We start from the raw sequence: 13,685 nt of genomic DNA on the forward strand, positions 1-13,685 counted from the left end.
GCGCTGCATCATTCAAATACAGCCTGCCTGCCGACACAGCTCTGTGCCCTCACACAGCCCCTTGACAGCAGAAATTTGCCTTCCAGGGCACAGTGGGCTCTCCCGTGGAGAGCATCAACAGCTAGGCATTAGTGCAGTCCTCTCCTCAGCCTAAAGATAACTTTATCTCCCAACCAGCCTGGAGTCGCAAGTGCAGGAGAGGGATGGAGCAGCACAAGCTCCCGTTGTGCTCACCAGGCTGTCCCTGGGTACTCAGTTAAAGGATTTTTGAGCTCATTGGGTGTTAAAAGCCAGTATGCAGCCAGAGAACTGCTTGCATTGCTGCCCCACAGCTCCCTCCCTACTCTTGCACCCATGTCTGGAACGTGCCTCGCTCAGCATGCTCTGCCTGCCTCTCTTTCCTCATCGCCTGCCCTGCTGCAGGGCAGCACAACTTTTGTGATGAATTCCCTTCTCATGGGAGAAGAAGGAGGAGGAGAGCTGTTTTGCACAACCTGAGGCCCTGTGGAGAAGGGCTGCTTCATCCAAGCTTGTTTCACAAACTGGGTTCCCCGGAGACCCCAGTTCCTCAGGGGCATAGAGACCTCATTGTAGAGAGATGCATTTGTGCCGAAAAAGATGGATTAAGACTATGATTTCTTTTAGTCTTACTTCCAAGTTTGCTTCCATGCAGGGTTTAGGAGTAAGGTGTGCTGGTTATCAAGGCTATAAAATGTAACAAAAGTAGAAGGTTGACTTTCAGGCCAGTATCATTAGCCTAGACAAAATTTGATTAATGTGTTCTCTTTGTTCCCTCCTCTCCTAAAATGAACTCAGACCAGGCCAGTGCTTCCTTCATGGTGAGGGATTTCTGAGGTTCTGACTCCATGGAAAGTTTGACTGGCGTGGGTGTGTGGCCAGTTTTTGAAGACAGCGTTTGTTGAGGGTTTACTCAGCGCTTGGAATATAAAACTGAGCAAACTGAGCATATACATTCACTTGCTGAGCTAAGAGTAAGGGCTTTATGTGTGTGCTGTTCAGACTCCTAGGAGGTTCTCTGCTGGTGCAAACCCAAACCACCTGGCTGAGTTAAATACAAAGATATGCACTTAAGAAACTCCTGTGCAGATCTGCAGTTGAATAACAACTGTGCTGAGAAGAGACAAAACCCAGGTGCATTTCCAAGTGAAAACTTCCTCAGCTACTTAATGTCAACAATATTAATTCCTGTTATAGGTGCCTTTCACCTTGAAGCCTCTACAAATGCTTTGTAGGTCTGTGTGTACATTTGATCGTTTGCCCAGCAATGAAGAGGAGGCTCTGGTGTGGGATGTAGGAGCCATATTCTGTTATCTACAGTGTCCTTGGGCTCCTTCTCACTTCTGAGCACACAAAAGCAGTGTTGTTAGCTCTCTAATTTTTTCCTCCAACCTCCTTCCCCTGCATTTCTCCTCCACATCCCTCCTTGCATCCCTTGCTCCCACTCTTGCCCTTCTGTGCTGCATTTCCTGTTCCTGGACATTCCTCCCTCCTCTCATCTATGACTGCACTATCGCTCTGCCTTGGCAGTTCTCTGCAAAACTATCCTCCTAAAGCACTCCAGCACTCCCCCTTCTTTCCTCTCCACCAGGCTCCTCTGAACTTGAACTCTTGAATTTTGGTTGGATTTGCTTACCATGCCTGTTTTAACTTGCATGCAGCCTGAGACAGCAAAGATGTTTTATCCACGGTGACAAATTGCTGTGTAAAGCTACAGTGCTACATGAAGAGAACAATCACCCTAATGGTACTGCAATCTGAGAGACATTATATGCCAGGGAGAAGAGGTAAAGAAAACAAAGGTCAGTGGTGTTTCATTAAGTCTGAAAGCAAAGAAATGTACATAAAAGGTGTCTTTATCTAATGCTTTGCATCCAGACACTTTCTGAGATCATCTGCCCGGAGCCTCAAGCTCCGGAAGCAAGCAGAGGAAGGACAAACTTCCTTGTCCCTCAGGGGTGCTTAGAGCATACTGATTGTAAGAGCCACCTAGCAAACTTCCTCCAGGCTGAGGCTGAGGTTCCCACCTGCCAATTCCACCCATGGTTACATTTAAGCTGCTTTAAGTGAGGACTTCAATGTCCCATGCCTAACCTCACCCAGCTGATCCTCTGCCATACCTGCTCACTTTAATTTTTGTTTCTGGGCTGGGCTTCTTCATATTTCAGATGACCTTACAAAAGTGAGTACTGCATGAAGTGCTGGGCAGGTAGCAAGCAAGCTGCCCCGAGCTGCTGCTCGTCACCTACCTGACACTTGCACATCATGGTTTTCCACCCTTCTCCAAGCCCAAGCTTCATCTCTAGCTCTTCAACACAGAGAAGAGTCACAAAAAGACACCAAAAATGTAATTTATGATGTGTTCATGCAGCACCTTGCATTGCAGGAGTGAAGTCTTTATGTGCAATGCCTCACTTCTGCATTAAAACATTTGGATAATGTGTGATCTCTCTCCACCCCGGGCAGGAGCAGAGCTGATCTCAGTGCAGAGGGCAGCTTGGAGACTTTGGCCCATTTCTCCACAGACATGCTGGATGGTCTGACTCATGTGGCATGTGTCCATTAGAAACAGGCTTGGGATTGACCTCACCAATTTATTCAACAAAACGGGCCAGAAAGTACCCAGGGGGACAGCACCAGGCCTTGGCTGTGAGATCTTCTATTCAGCAAAATAAGGAAAACCAATTTTTTTGGTTATTCAGCTACTTAAAGGTAGCTGAATATCATCAGTGTGAAACCTTAGATTGTTGAACAAGATAGGCACATGAGGACAGTGGAAAATAGGGACCAAAAGGGACCTTTTGGACCATATTGTCCAATCCCCTGCTGCTTGGGGTAGCTGTGGTAAAGAGCTGCCTCATTTCTGCATTAAAACAAGTTGGGTTTTTTGTCCCCATATAATCTCCTGGAAGTCAATCCCAGAGATGTCCCAGAGACTTCTTGGACAGTCAGGTCCTTCATGTAATTTCCAGCTGAAATGTATTCCTGGCAAATTTATAGGCACTTGTTCTTCTGCCAGCACTGCCCTTTCACTCAAATAGCTCTTCTCTCTTACTGGTACTTCTGTCCAGGGTATTTGTAAGCAACAAATATATCTTTTTCCAGCCTGCATTTTGCTAGACTCAAGAAACCAAGCTCGTTTAGTCTCTTCTTGTAGAAGAAAGCTCTCTCCTCCCAGGTCATGGCAAGAGAGAGAAAGGCACAAAAAAAAGGCAATTTTAAATTAATTCATCTTTTATGTGGACATACAATATTCTGTACTTCTGTGATGACATTAAAATCTTGCTATTTCTATTAGAAATCCTTCATTTGACATGTCTTAGGCTCGCATTTGTCTTTCTCACATCTGCATGCTACTGCCAGCTTACAGACATTTGATCAGCTCGTGCGCTCAGGTCTTTCTCCTCCTCTGTCACTTCCAACTGATGAGCTCCCAGCTGGTAGCAGAAATTCTCATTATTACTCCCTCGGGGCATGACCTTGCATTTTGTACTATTAAATCTGATGCCATCTCTATTGCTTCTGTCCCTTTTTTGCAGGAAAACTGCTCTGATTAGTCACCATATAATGCCTTAGAGACGTAAAGACATATTCACTATATTTTTATTTTTAGAAACTGTTTGCTGTTTCAGTATTTTCATTCAAGCAATGATGCTGATGTCTCTCTGTATTACCACTTCTCTCTAACAGAAACTCCAGGCTGATGTGCAGAAGGGCAGGAAAAAATTGCCTTCCAGATGAAATATATGGCAAGAAGAGCTATATTTCCAAACAATTTCAGGGAAATAATTTTGTAAGTTATTTGTCACTCTGCTGCACAAAATGATCAGACACACTGTCCAATCAACAGCAAACCAGAAACTAACAGGTATGAAAATGTTCTGTTTTATCTAACTATTTTTCCAGTGATCCAGATTTACTGTGAGTAAATTTACTGCATCTTGCTGCTGGGATGCAGCTCTCATCTACAGAGCTGTCACAGTGATGGCTCCCAGCACTTTGGGTTTTAACCATTAAAACTATTTTTATGATGTTCAAAATACTTCAGAAACAACTGCTGTTATTGCCTAATTTTTGTGCCTAATTACTGTGGCAGTGGGCAGCTTATGAAGATCTGTGATGGTGATTAGAATTCATTTACTCTAACCTCTCATTTTCAATTACAAATAATGCTGTGTGGAGATCATTTTACCCAGAGAAGGTCTGGTGTAATTCAAAACACCCCCCACATCCTTAGGATGCTGCAGCCACTCTGAAGTGTCTGACACTGCTGGTGCTTTATGGAAAAATGTATTTCAGAAAATAGCTGGGGAGAGGTGCCCACAGAGGTACTGCAGAATTTTATTTTCCCACATCCAGGTTGTCTGGTGGATGTTTGTGAGGTGTTTCACAGGGCTGTGAGCTCTTTGATGGCTTTGAAGGTGTTTGAGCAGCACCCAAAGCCATGGGGCTTCCTGGCCTGAGGGGACCTCTGCAAAGTCCAGCTCTGTAAGTGAGTATCAAGAATAGTTTGATTGTTTGTAAACCAGAGAAGTCTGGTGTGTCTAGAGAGCTGTACTCCTGACAGGGTATTAAAATCAAAAGCATTTTCAATTTGTTCTTCTCACACAAATGAGGCGCATTCCAGAGGCACATGATGATTTGCCAGGGAGGTTTTCAGATGGCCAAAATTTGTTTCTCTTGAAAGAACCAAATTTCTTTTCCACACTGTGTTCTGCATGTGCTCTGAGGATGCCTCCTGTGTTGGGATGCTGTGGGGAAGAGGTGTCTGGAGGGGACTCTCACTGTGTGTCCATGTTACAGGCTTTGGTGGCATCTGCATGACCTGCTCAAAGCATCAGAACCTCTGTGCACCCTTTCAAGCTGTGCATCATGGGTTTGTGCCAGCAAAGATTGTATTTCTTGCCTTGTCCAGACATGCTAATGAGGCATTCTGACAGGGCTTACCTTTGGAGATGTGAAAGAAAATAGCAGAGGGAGATGGAAGGCAAAGCATCTTTTTGGAAGCACGAGAACTTCTGAAACATTAATCTGGTGAATAACTCCCTGCCAACAGAATTTCACTAAACCACTGATCTGAATCATGTCACAGATGGCATCGTCTTCCAGAGTGTTAGCAAAACACAGGGCTCAACCTTCAGTGCCCCTGCATCGCTATTTCTGATCCAGCACAACAACACGCCTGCAAAAGACAGAGCTTTTAGTAACTGCAAGTCAGGAAAAAAATAACCAGCTCTGTTTGGGATCTGAATAGCTGCCTTGCAGAAGGAGAATTGCCCATTTTGCTCAGTGCAGCAGTGAAGATGGGCTCACAGCATACAGAGCACCACATGCTCTGATAGACTGCTAGATCCGCTACGATGCGTTTTTATAAATGTAAAATCTTGACTGGCATTTCCGAGTGGAAGGTGTTAGGCTTGATAAAGTAGGACCAGCCATGGCACAAATGAAGGAGGAGGAATGGATTGCATGTCAGCCAGCAGCCTCCATTTATGGCATTTCATGGCTGCAAGAAGAATTTAGGCTTGAAACATTGTTTTAACTACTAAAACCAGCAAGACCTGATGCCAGGATGGATAAAGAGTAGTACTCCAGGGCATGTAATCTCTGGTGCCAGAAGCTACATATTATGTCAGCTAATGACGTTTTTGGCACCTGAATTTAGATGCTCATCCTGGCTGTGTATCACCTGCTCAGTCAGAAGAGATTAGTTGTCTCCACCTCCCTACACTTGATTTCTATGCAGGAGGACATGCCAGCTGCAGGTCAAATCCATGGGTGGGAGCTCATTTGGGTGACCAGGACCCTGAGGAGAGCCACAGCACACATCCAAGGCATGCAGCACCTCTCCCAGGCACCTGGAGCCTGGCAGCCTGACCTCAGCTTGAGTTTCACAGGAAGACGAGCTGAGATTTCCTCACCCTGCTTTCCCAAGGAGGCCTCCCAAGGGACTGGTACATGTCTCTGGGGCTTTGCCCCGTCATCTCCTGAGCTACCACTGAGAAATCCTTACAAAAGATGGTCAGCCTCTGTTAGACATCTTTCTAACTACCGCCACCCCCTCAAGGAAAAATATGTTAAAAGCACAATGCTAAAGATTGCAAAAGCAAGCCCTCCTCAAGCAGGAAGGTGGTGGAGGAGAGATAGAATGATGGACGCCTTGTGCAATCTAATTTTTGGGCCCCATGAGTGTCCAACTTGCCTGCTCCTTTAGGCCCTGGAGCCCTGCCTCTCTTAGTGCACAGACTGCAGCTGTGGAGGGGCTGAACAGCGAAGCATGAGGACAGAGGAGGTTCTTGCCAGTTGACCTATGCTCCTTTCTTTGGAGAAAATGGAAAGTGTGTAACAGTTGATATGGAGGCTGAAAGAAGACACTGTCTCACTGAGAAGACACCAGAGTTCTGTCCCAGAGAACTGGACTTTCTCCCTGCCTGTGGTGCCATGTACCTGTGGGTTATCATGGACATCACTTCATCAAGCATTTGTAGGTAATCACTGCCTCTGTGTGCTCTCATTGCCCAGTGCCCATCTTGAAATCAAAGGGGTGCAGTGACAGAAATCAGTGAGAGTCCTGCTCTGAACCTCCATGCATTGTGCCAGTGTGCTGGTCCCTCGGTGGGCAGACCCTGGGCAGCTCAAAGGAGGTGTCAGAAATAGCTGCTTTTTCTCACCAGGTGAGCTGGTGATTATAAATGCAGGAGCTGCTGTAAGCACTCCAGCGTTACAATGGTATTATAGAAGAACCTAAGAGGAAATTAATAGGACCAGAGTAACCAGATTTGAATAGCATGTCTTACAAAAGGCTGAGGAATCCATCAGCCCTAGGCAAGACCTCTCACAGAAGATGTCAGCCCAGCCAGTTAAAGTCAGGCAGCATTAGAAGAAACTGAAGATAATGCCAACCTGCATAACAGACACTGCTGCCACCTATCACAGTAATGAGATTTCATACAGAAAAGCCCATTTCAGTGGCTTCCAGAAGGATTTTCTTTAGCAGACAGCTGGGCACCTGGGCTGATTAAACACAGATACAAGTTTGAACAACTAGAACAGCCTATCACGTTTCGTTGCACCCAGGCAGTTCAAGATGCAGCAAACACATCCAGTCCATTTTAGCTCAGCTCTGAATGTATGCACCCTGTGAGATAACTAAACATTTAGTCCCTGCAATGAACACAGTGCAGCACACACATCAGAAGTCCTTCCATGGGAATGGACACCCCACTCAGGCCCCAGGGGTGGGAACAGCATCCTGCAACCTCTGCCATGAGACAGCAAGAGACAGTATGCATAGATTGGCTGTCACCCCATCCTGCAGGCTGATGGAGAAAAGCAGGACAGTGTCACTTGCTCTTGGTTAGAAGATAGGAGCTGCCATAGGGTTCGTTCTGTACTGAAGGAGTACGTGAAACCAGGACTTGGCCATGAGTGTGTCTACACTTGGATCTGAATTGTAGCACAGCTGTGATGCTTCCTGGCTGCCCAGAGCCTCAAGCACAGCCCTGTCCCTCCCAGCAATACGTTGGTGAGGTTCTTCTACCTTTTCACTGGTTTGAAAATCAGCCACTGCCAGTCTCAATTAAGGCACTGCCAGATGGAGCTGGGGCTGAGTTTGTGATTTTGATCTGCAATTGCCTGGTGACTTGTCAAAAGCAGTAAGGGTCACCAGGAAAAGAGCTGGAGTGAAACCTTGCAGACACTGGACTTGTAGGCAGGGAGCTCTTCAGACCTCACTTCTGCCCACAAAAAGATTTTGTCCGGCTCTCAGAGTGATCTGGGTCCCAGTTTCCTCCTTCTCCACACACTGCCACCCTGACTAATCATGTCAATCTCAGCAAAACTGGCTTCTAGCACCAAGCTTTTTATAATGTCCGACTTTACAGGGCTCAAGCAACAGTGGGACAATCTAGAGAAAAGAAAGGGACAGTGCAATTAATGAAGGGATACCAGAGACAGGGAAGGTTTAAACTTCTCTCCTTGTGAATCTTTGTAAAGCTGGAACTGAGACAAAGCCCTGATTCCTCAAATCTGCCAACACCTGGAAGTCACTGGCAGGCTCACAGCACAGGCAAAATGATTGCACTTTTGCTGTATTATCATCACCAATCCTACCAAGTAAGCAGTGATGGAAGAAAAGCATCATCCAAGGAACGGTGTCCGCCATGCATCTGTACGCAATATGGCTTTAATTGCACTCAAAGGCTGAAAATAAAGGCCAAGTAAATATCCTTTGAAGTCAATACAAAGATATCTGTTGACTTGAGTGGGCACTGGTTGAGGACCACAAGCTGCAGGAGGAAATCTGAATCACTGTGGTCCCATACAGAACTCTATTAAGGAATGGCTTTGTCTCCTTGAGAAGCCACTGGTGTCAGAGCCAGCAGAACTGGGAGCTCATGGCTGCCAAATCAGAAGCATGGATTTAGCAAAACCCCTATGCTGTGGTGTTCCCATTAATTTCTGATCTGCAGAGGAGTTGCATGCTGGTCCATAACTCTCGCCACTTACCCACACCATCCTGTCCCATTTGTAGGGAGTCACCCTTTTAGAACTACGATTTTCCTACTTCTAAAATGGGACCAGGTCATCAGCTGGGGCACCAGCTCAGAATCTGGCCTCTTTTAGATTTTTTCCTCTCCTTTATCTTGAAGAAATGGCAATCCACACTATTTTTTAAAACTGGAAAAACTATCAGATGAGATTCAATTAGCCTCTTTCCACCCCTTGCACATGCATGAAATAAAGCTTCTGTTATTGGAGTTTAGCTGACAATGCTTTTGTGCAAGGAAGGAAAGGCTCCAGTTAGTTTTTCTGTAACTGAAGCCATATGGAATTGAAACTTGTTGAATCAATAATGAAACATGTCTGTGTCACAGAGCAGTTTTGATTCCAAGACATACAATGGACTGTTTGCAAAGTCACATTGCTGGTTAAAAATACATTTACTTTTAATGGACAAATAATATAGGGACTCAGCTACTTAGGAGGATATGGTCTAGTTGATTGCCTGAGAAAGTTAAAAAAATTCCCAACCAGCCTGAGGTTCTCCGTTGACTCATTTTCATAAGACATTTAAGCACTGTGGCAAATGCTTGCCAGCCATTTAGGCAAGTAGCTTAAGATACATCAAGAAACACAAGGCAAAAATCATTTCAGTGTCCTAATTTCCCATCCATCCTTCCCAATACATGCACAGTAGCTGCACTGAGAAGCAGGTGAGTTGCTAATGCAGATTAAGTTGTCCTTTGAGAAGCCACTGCAATTAATCCACCCAGTAACCCCTGAACAAAGAAATACTTCCGTGACACATCAGTGTTTCCAGATTTGGAAAGGATTTAACCAATGCCAAACTGAACTTGCACAGCAAGTGAACTGTGGTGGAGAAAAGAGTGTGCAGCCTCCAAAGGAGGGCATGGAGTACCTAAGAGGGTAAATAACCTACTTGCTCAGTGGTAACTGGTTTTATTTTTAATTTTATTTAGATGCTTGGCAGTAAAGAAGGGTGTTGGAGGATGTCAGAGGTACTTCAGAAAAGCCTGCAGGTGACTAGAAATATCTTCACTTCCTGTTAGCATGCAGGTAGCATGCCCACAGCCACCTGAATTCTGATTATATTACGATACGAGGTATTCCCCCTCGTTTTGGTTCTTGGCCTCAGTGTCACATAGTTTTGTAATGTGAATGTAAAGTAGCATTTTGTGGAACTCAAAAAGCTTTGGTAATTCTTTTCAAAATGCTGAGCTTTTCTGAATGTCCTTTCTTGGCAGTGCTGGGCTGAGTCTGCCCTGACAACATCACATTTCATAATCTCTTGCTTCCTATGAGCTCTGGGTATGAGGCAAACATAAGACCCCTGTGCTCTCTGAGCAGGAGGAATGTTCCATGGTGGTGGGCTCTGGGCTGGCAGCTCAGGTTTCCTCCTCAGGGACTGAGGGAGCATATGCCTGGAGCTGGTTTTCTTTCTTTCCTCTCTGATTCAGTGTTGGGTAATTAAGGACTGAAAGGTTGCCTTAAGTGCAGCTTTGGGAATTGTATTTTTCTGCAGTGGTGTTCCCTCTTATCAGTTATTGCATTGCAATAGGGCCAAAAAATACGATGCAGATATGATCCTTTCTTGGAAAGGTTTAGTATTGCAACACAATAACCATGGAGGCAGATAAGAAGATACTTGGGATTGTGGTGCACTGTGGCACTGTAAATGGAAGTAACCTGAGCCAGAGTGCACTGGAAAGAGGCAGGCACTGGTGGCAAGTAATTCAAATCCCAGCCCAGTGCCTCCAGCACAGAATTTGAGTCCTGTAGCAAGGGAATCAAAACACCACAGGGGACAAAATCATTACTAACCAAAATAGCTGACATCATCCGTGGTGTATGGGAACCTGCCTGTTGGTAGGAGTATATATATATATACATATATAAAAATTTCCTGGTGTGGATTTTCCATAGCAATTTATCACTTTGGCAAAAATAAAAACCTCAACAAAACCCAAACAAATGAAGTGAAAAAACAAAAGCGTGCAATGTCTCATAATAAGTTCTTTCTGTTGTGGCAGCAGCTGCAGTTTCTCCTCTCAGATTTCTTTTCTGTTATTACCCAGAAAGAATCAGCAGCTGCTTAGGAAATATTCCAGAAAGATTCATTGAGAAGTTCCTGGCTGTTTTTCACACATTAATCTGACAGAAGTAATGTCTTCAAGGAAAGGAGTAACTCTCCTGGTCTTTGCTCTTCAGAAATTAGTGGGTTCTGATAATGTGGTTATCTAAAAGGAAATAACAGGAGGAAAAAAAAAAGAAATCACATGTCCTGGTGATGGGAGACAAGTAGGTTTTTTATGTCACAGAGGGGTGTGGGAATTGCTTAGGTTATTTTAATGGTCATGTTTGCATCTCTTCAAAAACTTTTGCACAACCAGACTGCTTCCTTAATGGGCGTATCCGGGGGCAACACCCATAAGAGGGATCGTTTGGAAGAGATGTAACACATGCTCCTCTGAAAGTAGGAGACCTTCAGGACATATTAACTCTGGAGTTATTTCGGTGCTGTCGTGCTCTGTGCTTTAGGACTGGAGCGTGCAGCCACCAGAGTCTGGATGGGGAAGCTGCTGGGGTGGAGCTCAGTGGCACAGTCCAGATCAGGGGCTCTGAGCAGGCACTCTCAGGGCTGAACTTCCCTTTTCTTTCTTGCGTGGCTTCTTTTAGCTGGCATGCCTCGTCGACAGGAATGTTCCTCCCCTAATGTGGATGCTGCAGGAGAGACAGTGCTGGTGCCTGACCCCATTCAGGGATCTCACAACTGGTTCTTATTAAACAGGTCAAGGGATAGAGATGGGCAATCGTGTCAATGCTCAGCATTCCCTGAAAATTTGGCTGGAAGCTGTCACCCTGAGCCTTTTCCCTGCCATTGCCCCGGATACAGGGCAAATCACATTCCCATTCCCTGGTCTCTGGTGCATGAGGGCGCAATTCAAATGTCATCTTTTGAACGATGTTTGCCCATCATTCAACATCAAAGTGTCTTTGCCCTTCCCCTGTCTTTCTGTGTCACAGGCAGCTCTGCCTCTGAACTCACTCCTGGCAAAAATCCAAAACTCCTGTCAGCATCCAGAAGTGGAGACATGGATCTTCACAGAGCATTATGGAGTCTCCAAAGAGCATGGATCTTGCTTCATGGAAAACTTAATGAAAAAGTTGCTCCTTCTTCTTCTGCTGTCATTAGTGACTAGGGGGGAAAAAACTCCCTACAAACCCCAAAAAGTAGCATATGATTCTTCCCAGAAGAAGGACTGAGTGAAAGCAGTTTGTATCTGCAATGTCCAGCACTGCAAAACACTGTCCACTGCAGTATACAAACTCTTGGGAATGTGGGAGAGATAATTGGAGGTTAATAGAGCTTTTACTGCTGGCTGCCTGGCCGATTATTTCTATGAAAAAATCCTGACATTTTTCCCCTTATTGAAGTGAGTTCATGATCATCTATATAAAAGAAAGCTGTATTCTGAGAACACATATGCATTTGCATATGGATGGTGTTCTCTTGGAAATTATTTGAATAAAAATAAAAGAAGAATGAAAACAGGAGTTTTCACTCAAGGGAAAAGTTAATGAACTCACTTCTCTTTCTTTCACTCCCTGATTAAATATTATGTTACCATTTTATCTTTGTGCATGAAGAGTAAAGCCCAATTCTGTATTTTGCCAGCTTCATTCATGAAGCTTTGTATTATTTTTACTGCAATAAAAAACTAAAAATTACTCTTTCCACACGAGAAGCAGAATGGAGAAGAGCAGTAATTCCCCACAGTATGAAGGAAGGAGAAAGCAAAAGACGAGACATCCTCTTTTGTTTGTTTGAATAGGCATGAGATGTGCTCCAACATGTGCTGGCAGGAGCAGCTGGAGAAGACTGGCTACAGAAGCTCATCAAGAAATGCAAAAGGCATGACCTGCTATCTAAGGTATCAGTGAGACCTTCCTTTCTGAAGAGTTTCTTTTCCTTTAATGCTCATTATTTCTGAGAGCCTGTGGGCTCAGTAGCAGATTGTACCAATGTTTTAAAGTTGACTACTTGATCATTCTAATTAGGATCCCGTGGATTTTCAGTGTTGCTAGCTAAGTGAATTTCAGTGCATTTTCAGTCAGATCAGCTGAGTATCACTGGACTTCTTGTTGTGCAGTGGCCAGTTAGCTCAGCTGAGCCAGTGTTACTCACAGGGGGTACCACCTCCTTTTAGCTGGCAGCAGAAGTATCACAACATTTGATAAATAAGCCCATATTTGTATGCCAGTGTATGATTCCAGATTTGGCTTGGCATTTTATTAGCAATTCAGAAGGCTATTGCCATGGATTTGCCAGTCTCTGGATTAATGAAATTTGCTAGGAGTTCCTATCTGAGACAGGAGAACACCTGAAAACTAGTGCTATGTCAGAGCAACTTTGTGGGGAGTGCCCATCACCTGCTAAACATGGCTGGTTTTCAAGCGTTCTTGAGAATAAACAGTGTTGATTTTAATCTAGAAATGGATGCTTTACTGAGGCTTAGTGCCTGAATGCCTTGCAGTCTTGTTTGATTGGTGCTGAGAAGTAAGCAGAGGTACGTGAAATCTCAGAAGTGATATTCACATGCAAACCTCATAATACACAGTGTTCTCAGGGCAGGGTGGGGGAATGTAAATTCCAAGTACGTGAAAATGAAAAACAAACAAACAGGAGAATGGGGAAAGGAGATTTGAAATTTAGAAGTGGACTCCTCTGTTCAAGGATTTCGTCTGTGCTGCTGCTACTGGCCCATTGCTCTAGGTAGCAGAAGAAAGGCTTCTAGCTGCCAGTCAACCATTTTCTTTTTGATAATTATTCACATTGCTGTAGAAATGGAAATTATCTCTATTTTCTCACTTCCCAATTGAAAACTGTAATTGCAGCTGCTCCCTCCTCCTTGTTTGGAAGTTTTGCATGCAGAGAGTCATCAGCCAGACTTCCCTTAAATCAAATCTTCCCATGCAGCCTGGGTTATAATCTAGTGAGCACAGCAGCTGCCTATTTGCAGCAAGGAGAAAAGCAGCACATTTCTCCAGCCACTGGCTAGGAAATTCTTGCTAAAAGAAAGGGGCTATGCCTTGTCTGATGCCTTTATGGAAATGTAAAGGAGTCAGCTTCCTGAGGGCTTTCA

At 44.6% G+C, this 13,685-nt stretch overlaps 1 long non-coding RNA gene across 2 annotated transcripts in view; it reads left to right on the plus strand.

Annotated features, from left to right (window-relative positions):
- The window catches only part of LOC137468658 (uncharacterized), a 32,477-nt gene that overhangs the window by 12,158 nt on the left and 6,634 nt on the right, over window positions 1-13,685 (plus strand). Inside the window, exons 2-4 of one of the 2 annotated variants that reach the window (XR_010996087.1) lie at window positions 1,610-1,820; window positions 3,709-3,886; window positions 12,375-12,473. This is a non-coding gene — a long non-coding RNA (uncharacterized lncRNA). Of the gene's footprint in view, window positions 1-1,417; window positions 1,821-3,708; window positions 3,887-12,374; window positions 12,474-13,685 lie in introns of those variants that run through there. The other variant, XR_010996086.1, reaches the window with a different exon arrangement.

Source organism: Anomalospiza imberbis, chromosome 2 (genome assembly GCF_031753505.1).
Source record: "Anomalospiza imberbis isolate Cuckoo-Finch-1a 21T00152 chromosome 2, ASM3175350v1, whole genome shotgun sequence".
NCBI lineage: Eukaryota > Metazoa > Chordata > Aves > Passeriformes > Viduidae > Anomalospiza > Anomalospiza imberbis.